At 48.9% G+C, this 17,044-nt stretch overlaps 1 long non-coding RNA gene across 1 annotated transcript; it reads right to left on the bottom strand.

Moving 5' to 3' along the window:
* On the bottom strand, positions 1-6,733 carry LOC128835328 (uncharacterized). Its single transcript, XR_008444630.1, has 2 exons — positions 6,333-6,733; positions 1-4,251 (listed from the first exon to the last, which is right to left on the bottom strand). It is a non-coding gene; the product is annotated as an uncharacterized LOC128835328 (long non-coding RNA).
* Between the last annotated feature and the right edge of the window lie 10,311 nt (positions 6,734-17,044).

Consider the following 17,044-nt stretch of genomic DNA (forward strand, 5'->3'; position numbering starts at 1 on the left):
TTGTTCAGTATTCAGTTGATATTGTGTCAGTAGCTGGAGCTCTGTTTGAAGATTTGCTGGGTCTCCAAAGAAGCAAGTGCAGGTCAGGCACGTTCTTAGATGTAGCTTTAAGGTACTAGACTTGCCCTTTGCAGTAGCAAGTGGGAAGAAGTGACTATTGAGAAGCATGCTGGGCTGAAGCCTGATAAGTGTGGGAGGAAAACACGGAAGCAAAGTCTTTGGTCAAAAAGTGCCCTGGGATTGCTGGAATTTGCCATCCAACCCCGAACTACATAACAGAAAGTAACTATTCACTTTGAACTCTGGTGGTGCCCTTGTAGTTGTCAGCTACCTCTGCAGCCTCCTGCCCTGGAGAAGAAGCCTGCATGGAAGAGATGCTGATGGAACTTGGAGCTCTGAAGGCTGGGGAAATGGCTTTTGAGTGTGGTGGCAGTGATTTGGGAATAGAGTCCTGAGGACACAGAGTGGTACTGGAGCTCACGGAAGGAAGCTGAAAGATGGGTTTCACTGGGTGGCATTTATGCCCTGTCCATTTCTCTTCAGGGTTATTACAGGAGTATTCCCGTGTCCCGTTGCTTGTTTGTCAGCCTGCCAGGCTAGGAGAGGGAGAGAAGGAGCTGCCATGCATAAGAATGGACTGAGGGGTTGAGGAGCAGCTAAGTAAAACAACCCCCTTTGGTCGTCTCTGTCCTAAACTCCTGAGAAGGGGAGGCCTAAGCAGAATGGAGGCAGGGGTGTGTGAAAATTTGAGAGTGGACTCCCCCCAAATTATCCCTGAGAACTGCTCAGTATCCAGGGCCATTGCCCTGTATCTGAATAACCAGTCCTTAAGCTAGATGAGGAGGAAGAGAAGCAGAACGCAGGACTCATGTTCCTTCCAAGAGACTATCCTGCCTATGTATGTGTACACACATGCAAGCATGCAGATCCAGGGCCTGATCCTGGAGACCCCTTGCAGACAGGATTGGTGTCCACTGCATAGGGCTCTGCAGGATCAGGGGCCATGGGCTATAAATACGCACAAACACTCCCTCTGAAGAGAAGCCTCTTCCCAGAGGAAACAACCAGTCATTGAGAAAACAGTCATAAGGCAAAGGAAGAAGAGGAGAGTCCCATTTCACTGGGGGAGGCGAGGAGCAGGGAACTAACCAGGGCTGGGTTTGAAGACCTATGCTAGAAAGTCAAACAGAGCTGCTGCCAGCTGAACTGAATGCTTGGGATTCTTTTATATTGTGGAGCATGCCACAAAGCTGTGTGTTTAACTGCTTCCTACAGCTGCCTTGGTTTTTTTGTTTTGTTTTTTGTTCATTTTTAAGAAAAAAAAATCTAATGTTAATCATAGTGTGTATAGTATGACCATGATCTACGATTTACAACCAGTTCACCTTAACACCAGGATGCTTAATGAGCCAGGCTTTGACAGCATGGGCAGAGCCAGGCCTCTGGGATGATGGAGGAGGAGAAGGAGAAATGGGCAGGCTGGAGTGGGACATCCAGAATCAAGCTAAGTAAAGGCAAATGGCTCTTGCCAATAACAGTTGCTGCTGCAGGTGCCCAGTAGTGGGGGAGCTAGTATGAATTCCAAAATGATGAGAGGGTTAAAATTCAGAAAGGCCTGTGGTGGCTAACGAGTGGGGAAACTAAACTGGTACTAAAAAGCAACTGAGAATATCCCAAAGAGCTCATTGTTCCCCAACCTAAGGGAATGGCTTTCTGATCTGTCAGATGGTCCAGCCATGGGATAACTGACTGCTGCCATCCGCCCCATCAGACGAAGCTCCTGCAGTGAGTGAAAGGGGCAAGTACAGTGCTGTGATCCCACAACTGCCCTTCCCTACCCCTCCCTTGTACTTTTCATGACCAGCAGTACAGGCATCCCAGGTTGGCTCCAGGCTCCCACCATTGCTTCTGCTGAAACAGGAACGGGAGGGAGAGGGATGGGTGACTTTCCCCAAAACACATGCAGCCTCCATTCCCTGCTCTCTTTGGCTGTGCCTGTGCTAAGACATCATGCCCATCCATTGTCTTTTCACTTGTTTACCTGAATGTTAATGGAGTCCAACAATTACTTTACAAAATTGATATTTAAAAACAATAAACTTACAAAAAAATAAAGGTGTTGTCAGCTTTTGTCTCTTTCCAAGGATGAGATCCCAGCCACCTCTTCAAAGAGAAACAGGGGCTCTGAATTCAAGCTTGGGTGAACACTGTCTCCTTAACTTCCCTGAGTATCAGAGCTGCCCAGAGGATTCAGCGGGCCTGGGGTCTTTGGCGGTGGGGGGCCCCCGCCGCTGAATTGCCGCCGAAGACCCAGCACTTTGGCAGTGGGTCCTGGGGCGGAAGGACCCCCCACCGCGGGTCTTCAGGGCACTTCGGCGGCGGGTCCCGGAGCGGAAGGGCCTCCCCCCGACCACCACCACCACGCCGCCGAATTGCAGCCGAAGGCCCGGAGCGGAAGAAGCTCCGGGGGCCCGGGGCCCCCGGAGCGAGTGAAGGACCCCGCTCCAGGGGCCCCGAAAAATTCTCATGGGGGCCCCTGTGGAGCTTGGGGCAAATTGCTCCACTTGCCCCCCCCCTCTGGGCGGCCCTGCTGAGTATTAATAAGTCTATATTTTGAGTCATATTTTTGACAAGTTTCCCCTCCCGCTTCCACACTTTCCAGGGCCCCTAGGTATCCTTTTGGACATGTGCATGTTAGTGTCGTTGGCCTTTTTGGAAAAAAACAATGTGTTTTTTTGTTTGTTTGTTTGTTTTAATCCTTATTGGAAGCATTACAAATAAATGAATAAATATCCATTTCATGCCTTTTCCCTGGGTTAATCAGAAGCACTGCAGAGCATATCCCAGTGTGGCAATATTTAAAACACTCTCCAGGTACAGATTTACATACATTTCTTTTGCTTGTTTTTTCCAGTTCAGTTGACACAGATAGGGCTCCTCTGGTGTAGGTAATCTGTGACACAACCTTAGGAGTACTCTGTCAGCTTCTGGCTCAAATAGTGCTTAATAATTCTATGCATGGCAGATCACTCAATCATGCACATAATTGTTTTGCAGTTGTGGACTGGCATAGGCTCAGTACTAAATTCTGTCCTCAAAGTTAGATAGTAAATATCTATAGAATTAGCACCTCTCTCTTTCTCTGTGCATTGTTGAGCATCTGGTTTCAGGTCTGGGCAAAAGAGGACTGGGCCCAATGCATTTGTTCCTTCAGGGCTATTGGTGTCTAAATTCTCCAAAGCCTCTGAAGAACCATCACTCAGCTGCTAAGAAATGTAAAATAGGAAGTACACGTAAGGCATGCTTTAATACCTTTATTTTGTGCATCAAGGGGCACCTTCAGCTCATTGTATTGAAAGGAAAAAGTTTGCCTTGGGATGGTCTTAATTCATTGACCTTAAACACACATACCAGCTGAGCTACCATGGCTAGTTCTTAGTACCATTCCCCTCCACCAGTTCTACTTCAGCCTCTTAAACATTTAGCCACACAACTTCTCTCTCTACTGCTCCCCACCCCCGCTGTGTTTTGAATCATTTGAAGTGTCCTGTTAAGGTTCTAAAGGAGGGGTAGGCAATCTATGGCATGTATGCTGAAGGCGGCATGCGAGCTAATTTTCAGTGGCACACTGCCCGGGTCCTGCCCACCAGTCCGGGGAGCTCTGCATTTTAATTTAATTTTAAATGAAGCTTAAAAATGTTAAAATCCTTATTTACTTTACATACAACAATAGTTTAGTTATATATTATAGACTTTTATAGAAAGAGCCCTTCTAAAAACGTTAATGTATTACTGGCACGCGAAACCTTAAATTAGAATGAATAAATGAAGACTCGGCACACCACTTCTGAAAGGTTGCCGACCCCTGTTCTAGAGTCTTAAACAAAAGTTGGCTGAGTGGTCTGGCGTCATGCTCCTCTTTTGCACTATGGTTCTGATCACCTTCATCAGTAGCTATCCCCATTGTCCTGCTCTCCTGCCATGGTTCTGGTGGTGTGCCAATGGTGTATTTGTTTCTTCAGTTCCCATGGCTTTGTCTGTATAATGTCTCTTTGTGAGCTACTTGATTATAGGGGGTGGCGGCGAAGCCTGATTCAAGGAACATTGAGGTGCTTCCATCATTAATCAACAGGCCTTTTTGAACGTCATATCCTCCTTTATACAATGGTTGCGCAACACTCTCTTCGCCAACTATTCAGGGGCAATGCTGCAGAAGTTGATTTTTCTCTCTTCTGAGGTAAGAAGGACCTTCTGGTTTGGGACACAGGTGGATAGAAACAGGTTTTGAAAGGGAAGGAGGTAGGGTAAAGACATTTGTGCACATTTTTATACTTCTACACGTAACTAAGTTTAGCAAAAACAAAGTATATGGCCTGTTCATGTGTGGTGGGTATATGGATGATGGGGCAGCTACACCAGCACAAGTACCTCGGAGTTACAAAGCTCTCCTCCTTTTTCAAATCTCTTAAATCAGACCCTCGTCCACTCAACTGTGCCTTTTAAATTTCCCTTCTGCATTTGGCCTTCAGTCACCATAACGTCTGTTTTCAGTAATTTGTCAGTATCGTCTTGTTTTATTTAGGGTTGTAAAGGATCTAGGGTTACAGCTTCTGGAGGTGTAAAATATAAAGTATAAAGTCTTATATACGAACAGGAAAAATCAATTTTTAGGGCCTCTTCAATGTGATGTCACAGGCTGCATAGCCCATTTAAAAGGGAATGGGCCCAGTTCACATGTGACGAGTTAGTTGCCTCCCAATGGGCCCTAATTGAGGGTTCCTGACTTCTATGGATATATCTAAACTGGATTTCGGAGTGTGTCTTCCAGCCTGGTTAGCCAGGCTTGCTCTAGCAGGGTTCAAGCTAGCATGTTTAAAAACAGCTGTTTGGATGTTCTGGCTCAGGGAGAAGTTTAGGCTCTCACACCCACCTGACCTCCTAGGCTTACAAGCCCGAGCTCCAGCTGGAGCCGGAACATCCACATTGAAGTGTGGTGGTTGTTTTTTTTTAAGCACATTGGTTTGAGCCCCACTAGTGCAAGTCTGTCTACCTGAGCTGGGAGACTCTCTCCCAACTGCAGTGTATACCTACCCCACAAAGATCTAGGCAGCAGTTGGAAAAAGGGGAAAAGGAAGAAGTTGGTGAGCATTGTCTGGAGAGAGCTGTGTGACACCAAAGAGAGCAGTAGCAGAGCTGCTGGTGAAGAGGGAGAATTGGTGAGCTGTTAGGTGACTGCTGTGGATAGGAACTATTGGAGAGAATTGGCCACAGCTGGGGAACCCAACTGAACAGAAGGCTGTGCAGAAGTACCTCAGCCAATGCCAGCTGAGCCTAGAAACAAGAGGGTTGATTCTGGAGGGAGGCTCCCATGAACAGGGGTAGGCTGTTCACACAAAGGAGCTTGGGGCATGGAAAGCTGCAGGGAGCCTTCTCACAGGAGGCCTGAGTCAAGGGCTACAAGAAAAGAGATGTAAACATCATGAAGTATTGCCAGAGGTGGAGGCCCTGGAACAGGAGCAGAGGAACTGAGAACAGAGTGGTGATTGACTCTTGGAACTCTTGTGGTCTGGGGAATGGTCCATAGAGCTGGAGGCAGCTGCATTTTAACCTGTTGTACTTTGAGGGTTTTGAGTCTGAGTCTGAGGGATTTGCTGAAGGTTGAAATTACTTTAATAAAGTATGCCCAGCAGCAGGGCTTGATTTGGACTCAGAGGAACAATCTTCCTTTCCCAGGCAAATAAGATGGCTGTTCATCTGATCTGTGGTGGAGAAGAAAGGTAACACAATCCTTCCTGAGCAGATGAAGGGGAAACTGTGGCAGACTTGCTGTGGTTGGCTATAGGAGGGTCCCTGGCAGGGACAAGCTCTGTTTAGAGATGATAAATGAAACAAACAGAACCCTGTAATTGTTGCTTTGCAGGTACTGCAACGAACTACATAACCCTTCCAGTGCTTTTGTTAATATTACTTACTATTTCTGATGCACCATGAAAAATTGATTTGAAAGCTTGCCAAAACAATGGGAGGAAATCGTGCCTGCTGACATTGGGGAGAGCGACTATGGGACAAGCACTTATTAATACTAAAGCATGACAATCAACAAAGAATGGATACAAAACTGGATACTCAACGTCATTTGCATTTAGAAACGTTTTTGGGTTTTGCATGCGGGGCATGGAATTTAGACACAACTTTAGAAACAACCCTTTTCTTTCTGTGGCTTTTTAAAGGTTGGGATGGTCTATCTTTAAAGCCTTCTTGTAATTTTTATTTTGCTAGAGTCCGATATTCCCATAAAGGAGCTTTTCCATGCTGCCCAGGAATGGACTTACCTCATTGTCGTACCTGCTGTCCCCTGGGGGAGCTGCAGTAGTTCACTGGCTTCTGTGGCTGTGTCTTTTCTGGGAGGAGCAGGACAGGGATCCTTCAGCAGCTGTAGACAGAGTAGGAGCCTGTATATGAACAGCCTCAGCTGAGGGGAGGAAAGGGCTAGTGGCTGATTTATTTCAGCTGGGCTTCCTGTGGTGGGGAGTATGAGAGGGGTGTGTGGGTGTATGTGTGAACAAGAGAGAGAGAGGTTATTGTGGGCTCCAGTACTCGCAGGGTAGGGCTGGGGACTGGCGCGCACATGCCATTCCTCTGCAGCTGTGTAAGGCTCTCTCCAAAGTCCCCCAGGCTGTGATATAACAACACTACCTTCTTGGTTTGATGGTTTCCTGCATGGCTGCCTACCTCTGTGTTTCCCCCCCCCCCAGCCATCTCAGCCTGAATTGGCTGGAGGAAACTGCTTTACCATCTGTTCGTGCTTGGGTCATGCTTTTCTATTTTTATTTGTGTCGCCAAGCAATAAATAGAGTCCCAACACCCCGACACAGCAGCAAGTACAAACTGTTCCACCATCAGTGATTTGGAAAGCATGCCCAGCCCTAGTTCTCCACAGCATGTGGACTAACGTATCTGCAAAGAGGGAGAGGACTGGGGACAGTGATCTCAGCCATCAGACAGGCATGAAACAGGCTGCAAAAGAGGGAACTACGGCAGCACATGCAAAAGGCAAGAAGCCATCTGTCAGCAGTGCTTGACTTAGAAAGCACCCTGGGTCAGAGGTAGAGGTGCTGGAAAGAGATGGCATGCTGGCAACCAAAAACAGCAATAGTCTCATTAAAAAAGCATCCCTCAGTCCATTTCCATTAAACATCCACATCCACCCAGTTGGGGACCAGGTGGCCAGTTTTCGACCGGAATGTAGGGGGATTTTTATCTACCTTGCATTTGCCCCTATATGCCATCTTGGATTCAACTACCTGGAATCCATGCTGGGTACCCTTCTTCCCCACCACTTTTGGTTTTGGTGCCTTTTTCCATCCAAAGCCGGGAAACTGGCAGGTCACCTGACAGAGTCTGCCCAGCAACTGGAACAGTATATAAGATCAGCTCACCATTCAGGCGGGGCTGCCCATCTTGGAGGCAGAGTGTGCTGCTGTTCTAGGGAATAGTTAGTGCTCCTCTCTGCAGGATAGGTAGGCCTAGTACCACACTAGGGTTGTAGGGAGGGTAACTTACCTTGCATGCGAGGATAGCTGTCATCTGCTGTCCTGATTCTTCAACTCTCATCCACGCACGACGGCGCTGGGAGGAAGATCAGTAAAAGGAGGAGACAGAGTAATCATCTACCTGTCCAAGTTCCTGCTTCTTGTACCTGCCAGTGTCATCTGGATCCGGAGTCCAGTCAGTCGTGACGGTGCGAGCTGCTCCTCAAGCTGCAAGAGATGGCAAAGGAGCAACATCTTGTTCTTTACTAGGACTGATCTGGGTTTATCCTTGGGTCAGGGCTTCAAGCCCTCTACCCTGTTACAGCCAAAGCCTGTCATATTCTGGCCTCCTTTTCTGTTAGAATCGGGAGTCCCTTAGTGTTTACAAAGCGATACTTACCTGTGTTATTTACCTTGTCTTACCTACTTGTTTAACTGTTGCCAGTTAATAAACCTGTTCCTTATTTTGTACCTTATCCCTTTGTCCGCTTTCCTTGGGGTAAAACAAACCCGTTGATACCTGCGGGATAGGGAGACAAATCTCAGACTGTTTCCCCCAGCCAAGGTATAAAATCCAGTCAACAATTTGGTGACCGCGGCAGGACTCCCTTTTGTTTTTGTTTGCCCTGTTTATTATCTGGCTTGGCTATAACATACAACCCAGAGGTTGCGTGGTTGGGTGACCACTCTGAGTGCACACAGAGTGGAGCCAGCGGGCAGGCCTAATAGCTGGTGACTGGAGTGTCGCTGCGACCCACTATGGGAGCTCATAAGCCGGCTACCGTGTGAGGCAGTTGTGTCCCACTTTGCCAAGTGCCAACCGCTTTCTGGTCTGAGGCATACCTCAGGGGAAGCATCGGCCTTGTGTGCCAGAGGTATAGGAGGCTTAGCAAACCTTCTGGCCCCACCTGCCTGGAAGAAATCCAGGAGGGGCAGAATTCAGATTACGGGCCTTTTGGCCAATTGTGTGGTACCATCTGGGATCCCAGCCTGACAGCTGAGGGAGCAAGGCTTACCGCTGACCTATCCTTCGGCCAGAGCCAAGGAGGTCACTGACAGTTTGGGTCAGGGAGGCAGGCTGCAGATCTAGGCAGCATAGCTGAGTTCCTGGGCGAACTATGGCTGGCCTGGTCCTGCATTTGGTGATGATGTTAGAGCAAGTGCAGAAGCCAGCTTGGCTCTGTGGGTCTGGGAACTCCAGCTCACTTGATTGATATTAGCTGTCACCAGATATTAACTAAGTCCCCAACGCACTTCGGTCATTGCTGAGAGTGTGGGCACTGCTACCATTGTAGGGAATCGCAGCAGCGAACTAAAGTTGCTTGAGGGCTGGGCAGGACAAATCACTTGTCCCACCATGAGTACGCGGACCCTATGGTGTAGAAGGCTGGAGTATGCAGCACAATAAAGAGTATTTGGTGTCTGGAGTGCATTATTTTGGCAAATGGAAAAATCCCTGGACTGAGGGGTTATTCCAGGGCCAGGATCCTTTGATCACCTTGTCCCGGAGGTGGGAGGCTTTGGTGTCTGAGAAGCCTAAGCCATCTCATTAAAATTAAGAAAAGAGCCCTGATCTATGGCCTATACCTAGCCTGCGTGGAGTTAGGCAAGAGCGAGGCAGCCAAGATCAGTGATTTAGAGTCCCAAATAAAATCTCAGGATCTGAACTGGAAAAATTGGGCTTTAAAATAGAGGGACTAGAGGCACAGAATGGCACCTGTGTGTATCAGATTGGTAGATTCGAGCTACAGGTCTAGGACCTTAGCGACCTGCTACGGAAGAGAGAGAGAGAGGGAAAAAAACTCCTCTCCCTAAACACACAGCAGGCTGAGTCTCAGGCCACCATCAGAGAGCCCCTCAAGGAGCTGCGCTCAGGCCAAAGTCAGCAGGCCGAGCACATGGCTTGTAAACAGGCCACGGAAAAGCTCCAAGAGAAGCTCAAAAAAACGTCGGGGCATGTTAGGAGCCGTGAGCAAGGCTCCTGTATGTAAGGGCAGATCAACCAGCTGCAGCTGTAGCCTGTGGGCAGTCCTGTGGGCTCTGAGGAGGAGTTTTGTCGGGCTTCCCTGAAATCCGCCAAGGGCAAGCAGCCCTCAGCTCCCATACAGGAGGCCTGCGAGGAGGGGAACAAGCTGCCTATGGCCCCTGTTACAACAACTGGAATCAGTTACGGGCCAGGGTCATCTAGATCCCTAGAGACTCGTCAAGAGCTTAAGGTCTACACGCCTGAGCAGGCCCGCGCCATGGGAAAAGCCTTAGGCCCTTTAACAAGGGACACTGCTATTGACTGGCTGGCAAAAGTCTGCTCCCTTTCTGGGTTCTCCTGCGAGTCCGTAGATGGTAACGAGGCTTTGCTACCTCTGCATAGCTGACTGCTGCGAAAAGGACAGGAGTGGTGTTGGGAGGAGCACCATCAAAAGGCGTTCTGCTTTCTCAAACAGGCTCTGGCAACAGCACCTGCCCTCGCCTATCCCAAACCAGACTGTCCCTACCACCTGCAGCTGGCTACCTCTGAGAATGGCATAGGTGCTGTCCTTATGCAAGATCAGGGGAGCAGAGTGCGTCCTGTGGCTTACGGCTCTCGCATCCTCAGTGAAGTCAAAAAACACTTCAGCCCATGCGAGAAGGAGGTGCTCTCGTTAGTTTGGGCACTTAGCCATTGGGAATACCTTGTGGGAAAGGCTCCTGTGATCTTGAGAACATCTCATGCTCCCATAAGGTATGTGCTATCAGGCAAGATAAACAAGGAGAGAGTGTCATCTCCTCATTTAGCTAACTGGACACTAAGCCCTTAAACAAGGACACCAGGGTCCAAAAGACTCCTCAGTTGTGTATCCTACCCTATGCATTGTTAACAGGGGCAAGAGCACGAGTGTCCCCTGCCGCAGCAGGAACCTGTGGTCACCTCCCCCTTTAAGGTAGAAAACTACTTTGCCAGAATTAAAGAACTAAGGTTAACTGTATGGGCAGTAGATGGCAGCTGTTACCACCACAACGGTCAGGTCTGTGCAGGTTACGCTGCAATTCAGCCATCATCTCAAAAGATACTGCAAGGCACAGTGAAGCCATACTCTGCTCAGGCTGTAAAGGTGGTAGCTGTCTTAGCCGTTCTGCATGAGGAGGACAAGTGCACAAACATCTGTATTTATTCAGACTTGGACTGGATAGTTCGAGCCTTGAGTGACTGGACACCTGTCTGGGTATCATGCCAGATGTGGTCAGCAGATGGAAAACCCATTAAGTATGCCAGCTACCTGCACCATGCATGGGACCTTGCCTCCAGCAGATCTGGAGCTACTTACCTGTGCAAGGTTAAGGCGCATTGTAAAGACCACACCGAGGCATCTAAGTTTAACCACCAAGCAGACCAACTGGCAAAGGAAGCTGCGTTATTAGGAGAAGAACACCAGTGGACCCTGTCTCCTGAGGTGGTTATGAAAATCCAACCACCAAATCCAGACTTGAGCACCCAGCTTGACATCAGAGAGTAGCAGTTGACAGACCAACAAGTGCAGGACCTCTTAGGAAAAGAGGAGCATTGTGGCTACACCATCTTTAAGGACAAGCATGGCCTGGTTCTAGCCCTCAGAAAAAAATATTGAGGATTCTAAGTGTAAGCAGAGTCAGGATGAGCTCTACCCTGACATCTGGTGGTGAATTATGGGGAGTGTGGAAAAGAACTTCAGCGGCTGATCTTGTTTGCATAGGCACATCCACTCGCCTGGCATGAAACAACAGCAACTCAAAGTGGTTACTTTGGCTGGTGTGGGATCCCCAGTTTTCTCTGTTATTGGGACAGGAAGAATAAAGTTTTGTTACCCTGATTCTGTGAATCAAGGCCAGTGAAACTGTTGTATGACAGAAGGACTGAGTGAGTCCTTCACCATTACCTAAGTAGCACTTGCTTGACAAGGGGCATGGGTTACAAAACCCAGTGAATAGAGAGAGGATGGGGACAGGTGTTTGTACCTGATGATATGGGCCCTCTCTGAGGGGTTGAAACACCAATTGCACTACCTCCTCTCTCCACTGTTGGATATCAGAGCTAACTTTGATTCCATTTTAAGTCTAGTTACAGACTGCTGAGCTGAATTCACTTTGGGCCAATGGTGCACTAGCACTGGGGCTCCCCTACTATGAGCTGAAATTGCTAAGAGCTGAAATCACAAAAGAGCTAAAGTTATTAAGAGCTGAGATCACTGAGGCTGTGTTAACTAGTGGGGGAGCCTGAAGCTATATTGCTAAGCGGCTGGCGGAGCAGCTAGCAGAGTGGAGCCTTGCGGGGACGGTTGGAGTGGAGCTGAGTGACTCACAGGTCGGTGAGTGGAGCGGAGCAGAGCAGAGCAGAGCGGAGCCTTGTGGGAGCGGCCCAAGGGACGGCTGAAGTGGAGCAGAGCTGAGCAGCTCACAGGTCGGTGAGCAGAGTGGAGCAGCTGCCAGAGCAGTTCGTGGGACGGCGGGAGCAGCTCACGGGGCAGCTGGTGGAGTGGAGCGGCTCGTGGTGAAGGCTGCGGTGGAACCCCGTCGGCCTCGGATCACGTAAGGTGCCCCTTAACACCCTGCGTGCCCCCCCGAACTCTGGGGCTGCACTGACCAGGGACAGAGACTTTGGGGGGTTGTTGGACTTTTGGGACTTTGGTGATCCTTGGGTTGCTGGTTTCAAGAACCCAAGGGAAAGGACACAGCCCAGCTTGCTGGGGTGGGTTTTTTTTTTGCTCATGGTTTGTGTTATGAATCCTGTTTGTGGTGTTTTTCCAATTTAATGCTGATCTTGTTTACCTCATGTTATTAAACATTTTCTGTTACACTCAGACTCCGTGCTTGCAAGAGGGTAAGTATTGCCTCTTAGAGGCACCCAGGGGGTGGTATGTAATTGACCCAGGTCACTGGGTGGGGGCTCGAGCCGGTTTTGCATTGTGTTATTGAAACAGAACCCCTAGATACAGAACCCGGCCCTTGTTGCTGCCAACTTAGATGGGCAGAAGGGTTACATAAGCCAGTGCTAGTAATGCTGGTGTGTCTCCGCAAGGAAATTGTGACCCTTGCTCATAACCGGGGTCCTTTCTGTCCAGAAAAGACTGCCGCAAGAATCACACAAGTGGCATGGTGGCCCAACTTAAACGAAGACATCGCCCTGCATATACAATCTTGCCCGAGTTGTGCAGACAATAAGTCTGACAGCCAAGTTATTAAAGGTCTACTGCAACATCACTCCGCTGAAGGCCCATGGTGCAGGTTGCAAGTGGATTACATAGGACCTCTCCCTTGCACCAGCCGTGGACATAAGTACTGCCCAGTGGTGGTCGATGTTTTTACGAAGTGGGTTGAGGTGTTCCCCACCTGGAACAATGCTGCCACAACCACCACCAAGGTGCTACTGGAGCAGACATTCGCCCAGTTCGGCCTCCCTGTAGAGAGAGACTCAGACCAGGGGCTGCACTTCATAGGGGAGGTCACCAAAGTCTTTTGCCAGGCACCAGAAATCCGCCAAAGATTCCATATTGCGGGCCACCCACAAAGTTCGGGTCTCATTGAACGAACAAACCAGACCTTAAAAACAGCATTACGGAAGGTCATAAGCCACCAGAGCAAGGACTGGGACATAAAACACCCACTTATTCTTATGGCGGTGAGGTCTACCATCTCATCCCATGGCTTCACTCCACATGAAGCTATGACAGGCAGACCAATGAGAACTTTGAAACTTTGGTGGGTGGGAGGACAGCATCCTGACAAATACCAACCTCGACTCGCTATGGACAATTATGAGACGGCTCCTGAATGACATCAGTACCATTCAACACCAGGTGGCTGTGCAATTAAGCTCCACTCAAAAAACTATGGACAAAAGGCTGGAAAACATCAAGGCAACCGAGTGGAAGGTCGGGGATAAGATTTTGTATAAATTCTACTCTAACCAGGGACACACTCTTAGCCCTAGATGGGTGAGCCCAGCAACTATTATAAACAAAGCTAGTCCCTGTGTGTACCAAGTTGAGATCCCAGGTAAAAAGGGTAGATGGGTTAAATGGTTTCATTCAACTCAAATGAAAGAGTGGAAAGGAGCCAAGTCCACTGGCAATAACTAATTGCTGTCTTTTTCTTGTTCTACGGCAGGGAGTCCACCTCTGCCATTGCCTGATAGGTCTCTTTTTAACTGTAAATATTATAAATAGCGAATTAATTGTAAGTCTGGGAGATCATTTTTACTGTAATCAAGGATCTGCCCAAATTAATCAAGTAACTGAGCAATTAGATGTAAGAGTCAGTTAAGATGTCTTTAAGTGCTCAGTTCAGGTGATCCTCTATGCAGATAAGAATGCACACCCCAGTCAGGTCGGTTTTTAGTTTTGTTAACTGCAGTAGTGACGTACACCACTTCTGCAACATTTTGAATATTAGAAATAGGTTTTGCTCAGAACATGAGCAGTCTAAGTTTCTGGTAAGCTGCTATGGTCACATAAACATCTCAGTGGCCACCAATGAATCAGGTATGTGGTATCTAGCGGGTCCTTATGGCGTAATTCAAAGTATGGTGGTAACTGTGGTCCCAAGCCACACGCTAACCATATAGGACCTGTGTAGTTAACCAAAACCTTAGAAGGCTGTCAATCACTAGTCCTAGCTATGCCATTAAACGAGTCACCATAGACATGCATTGTATTATCTGTTAAAGGTTGTGAGATTATTTGAAACGGAAAGGATGATCTCCAAAAACATTAGGGTAGCCTACTTCCTTTCAATCCTGTTAAGGCAGCTGGTGGAGCATCTGGACCTGACTCAACAGGTTGATAGGGTCCTAGAGCAGGGCAAAGCCACGATGCTTCCCATCCATCATTCAGCCAATCAGATTGAGGCCATCCTAAAAAGGGTGCAAAAATCTGCAGGAATCACTCACTGGTGGAATTCTTTGTTCGCTGACCCCAACAAAATGTCAGAATCTTAGGATGAGCAAGGATATGCCTTCTCAATTATGTTGTTTATGTAAGTCATTCTGTTTATTTTGTATGTTGTGCTAATTAGATGGGTTAAGGATAAGTTTAGTAAGATCCAGCATCAATCCAGATGTGCTACTGTATCTAGCGTTTAAAAGGGTGTTGACATCTGGTTTTCTCTTTAAAGAGAGACTCCCTCATCGACAAGGAGGGAATTGTAGGGAGATTTTTGTCTACCTCGCATTTGTCCCTATACACCATCTTGGATTTAACAACAACCACCTGGAATCCATACTGGGTACCCTTCTTTCTCACCACTTTTTCCATCCAAAGGCAGGAAACTGGCAGGTCATCTGACAGAGTCTGCCCAGCAACTGGGACAGTATGTAAGATCAGTTCACCAGTCAGGCGGGGCTGCCCATCCTGGAGGCAGAGTGTGCTGCTGTTCTAGGGAATAACTAGTGCTGCTGTCTGCAGGATAGGTAGACCTAGTACCACACTAGGGCTGTAGGAAGGGTAACTTACCTTGCATGCAAGGATAGCTGTCATCCGCTGTCCTGATTCTTCAACTCTCATCCACCCACAACGGCGCCAGGAGGAAGGTCGGTAAAAGGAGACAGAGTGATCATCTACCTGTCGGAAGTCCTGCTTCCCGAACCTGCCAGTGTCATCTGGATCTGGAGTCCAGTCAGTCGTGACGGTGCGAGCTGCTACTTAAGCTGCAAGAGATGGCAAAGAAGCAACATCTTGTTCTGTACTAGGACTAATCTGGGTTTATCCGTGGGTCAGGGCTTCAAGCCCTCTACCCTGTTACAGCCAAAGCCTGTCATATTCTTGTCCCCTTTTCTGTTACAATTGGGAGTCCCTTAGTGTTTACATAGTTGTACTTACCTGTGTTATTTACCTTTTTACCTACTTGTTTAACTGTTGCCTGTTAATAAACCTGTTCCTTGTTTTTCACCTTATCCCTTTGTCAGCTTCTCTTGGGGTAAAACAAACCCGTTGATAGATGTGGGGCAGGGAGATGAACCTCAGATTGGTTCCCTTGGCCAAGGTAAAAAATGCAGTCAACAGGAACACCCAGTCAAAAAGAGATCCTGGGGGCTCCTGTCAGTACTGCTGACCGGGCTGTTTACTGTCTGGTTGGTGGTGCCATGCAGTGGGGCTGACAAGCTCCCTGCTAGCCTCCATGCAGCGCAGCTCCCGGGAAGCAGCGGCATGTTCCCCCTGTGGCTCCTACAAATAGGGGCAGCCAGGGGGCTCCGCACGCTGCCCGTGCCCCAAGCACCGCTCCCACAGCTCCCATGGACCAGGAACCACGGCCAATAGGGGCTGTGGGGGCAGCACCTGTGGACAGGGCAGCTTGAAGTAAGTGCCGCCCGGAGCCTGCACCCCTAAGCCCCCCCCCGCACTCCAACTCCCTGCCTCAGCTCTGATCCCCCCATCCTCTGAACCCCTCGATCCCAGCCTAGAGCACCCTCCTGCACCCCAAACACCTCATCCCCAGTCCCACTCCAGAACCCACACCCACAGCAGGAGCCCTCACTCCCTCCCACACCCTAACCTCCTGCCCTAGCCCTGATCCCCCTCCCGGCCTCCAAACTCCTCAAGCCCAGCCCGGAGCACTCTCCTGTGCCCCAAATCCCTCATCCCCAGCCCCACATCATAGCCTGCGCCCTCAGCCCCCCACACCCCAACCCTCTGCCCCAGTTTGGAGCCCCCTCCCATACTCCAAACCTCTCAGCTCCACCCCACCCTGGAGCCCCCTCTTGCACCCCAAACTCCTCATCCCTGGCCCCACCCCAGAGCCCACACCCCAGCCCCCTGAGCCAACCCAGTGAAAATGAGCGAGTGAGTGAGGGTCGGGGAGAGCAAGCAACAGAGGGAGGGGGGATGGAGTGAGCAGGGGCAGGGTGTCGGAGAAGGGTCGAGGCATGGGATGGGGCTAGAGTGTTCGGTTTTGTCCGAGTAGAAAGTTGGCAACCCTAGCACCCATCCTTGCAAAATGGGATGACCTGCTGCCCTCTCCCCATCTCTGCTTTTTTTTTTTTTTCGTTTCCCACCCACTGTTTCGTATATCACCTGCTTTGCCCCTATTGTCACCCACCCACACATGCCCTTTAGTGTACAGGAACTCCTCACTTAACGTTGTAGTTATGTTCCTGAAAAATGCGACTTTAAGCAAATCAAATTTCCCCATAAGAATTAATGTAAATGAGGGGGTTAGGTTCCAGGGAAAAAATTTTCACCAGACAAAAGACTATTTTATATATATATATATACACACACACAGAGTATAAGTTTTAAACAAACAATTTAATATTGGTACACAGTGATGATGATTGTGAAGCTTGGTTGAGGTGGAGGAGTCAGAGGGTGGGATATTTCCCAGGGAATTCCTTACTGTTAAATGAATTAGCAACTGACTGAGCCCTCAAGGGTTAACTCTCACAACACTCTACAAGGCAGCAGGAAAGGCGGGAGGGCAAACAGAGACACACACCCTGTGTGAGAGAGAAAAAAATGCGCATTTTCCCTTTAAGTAGCTGACCCCAGGCTTAAGTATACTGCCTTGTT

This window comes from Malaclemys terrapin, chromosome 4 (assembly GCF_027887155.1).
Source record: "Malaclemys terrapin pileata isolate rMalTer1 chromosome 4, rMalTer1.hap1, whole genome shotgun sequence".
Classification (NCBI taxonomy): domain Eukaryota; kingdom Metazoa; phylum Chordata; order Testudines; family Emydidae; genus Malaclemys; species Malaclemys terrapin.